This window comes from Vombatus ursinus, unplaced genomic scaffold (genome assembly GCF_900497805.2).
Source record: "Vombatus ursinus unplaced genomic scaffold, bare-nosed wombat genome assembly UNPS02014863.1, whole genome shotgun sequence".
In the NCBI taxonomy this organism is placed as follows: Eukaryota; Metazoa; Chordata; class Mammalia; order Diprotodontia; family Vombatidae; genus Vombatus; species Vombatus ursinus.
The window spans coordinates 16,548,971-16,550,328 of NW_020954641.1; the positions used below are offsets into that span (position 1 = coordinate 16,548,971).

The 1,358-nt window shown below is 44.3% G+C and overlaps 1 pseudogene; it reads right to left on the reverse strand.

Moving 5' to 3' along the window:
* Positions 1-247: 247 nt before the first annotated feature.
* Positions 248-1,021, reverse strand: LOC114027634 (annotated as a pseudogene).
* Between the last annotated feature and the right edge of the window lie 337 nt (positions 1,022-1,358).

Genomic DNA, 1,358 nt, shown 5'->3' on the forward strand with positions numbered 1-1,358 from the left:
TCACAGAATAAGAACCACTACTTCAGAATATAAGTAATTTCTAATATTGGAAAAAGGAAACCTGGTTTCTAATTAAAGGATCTTGGTTCAACTATTAGCTTTTCTATGGACTGCTTTTGTAGCCTTGTGAAAATCATTTCATAAGCTTCTCTTTTTTTTTTGACCTCATATCATTTAATGACCCATTGAACTATACTATTCCTCTTTGAAATAAGTCTCTCAGCCTGCCCTGTCCCCTCATCCTCTGTCAGACAATCATCTCCAGCTGCCTTGCATACTCAATGACTTGTTTCTCCAGTTCTATGGAGGGGATGGTTGTATCTTCAGGCTTCTGCTGCTGGGACGTGAAGTTGTAGTAGCTGCTGGGGCCCAGGACCCATCCTCTCTTCTTGGCATACTTAGTCATCTTCTTGGAGGTGGTGAAGAAAAGGATTCTTGCGGCTTTCGCAAAGAGAATCTTTTCATAGGCCTTCTCAATGCAGTCAGCAATCTCATCCCTTATCGTGTCCAGCAAAATGTCAATGAAGAATGTCTAGCTTTCAGCAGGGATAGTTCCCTTGTCCAGGAACACCTTATTGTAGCTTCCTTCCATCAGGTACTGCTCTAAGGACACTGGATGTTTGATGCAGAGGTTGGTCTGGATGTCCTTAGCAGGCAGCCTCTCCAGCTTGGGGTGAAACTCAGCCACTCAGTTCTGGGACAGCAGGAAGAGTAGATTGAGGCCCAGAAGCTGATGCATGTAGGCCGCCTCGGGGAGCTGCTCTTTGTAGTCAAAGGAATAGCATTTAAGCTGGGCCATGCATCGCTCAAAGGAGGGTATGTCCGTCCACAAGATGCCCCATTGGGCACCAATCTCCAAGATGTCATGGGCCAGGATGAGCCGCTATTTGGTCAGTTTTGTCCACGTAGCAGGCAGGAAGTTGAGCTCCAGGAAAACCAACTTGAGGCAGCCCAGCTCCTCGCTGCACATGCTCAGATTGGGGCTCTTGAGGTTCCACCCACCCTTGAGCTGCTCGTACATGCTGGTGGCTTAGCCACCGGGAAGCAGCACCTCTTCTTTTTTTCTTAAATGAGGGGGTTGGAGTTCACGATGTTTGATATTCTGTCTAGCCCTAAGTCCAGTTTTCTTTTCTGCTTTCTGTTTATCTTTAGGGTTATACTTCTGTGGAACATAATATATTCTACACCAAACATACGCACATGCATTTATGCATGCATGCATGTGTTTGTAGATATATACAGGCAACATAAATATGCATGTGTGTTTGTGTGTATGCACATGTGTGTATCTATCTATATTTATGCATTGATTGATATCTGTAGCTATATAAACAGATACTTACAGATAAATATCTATG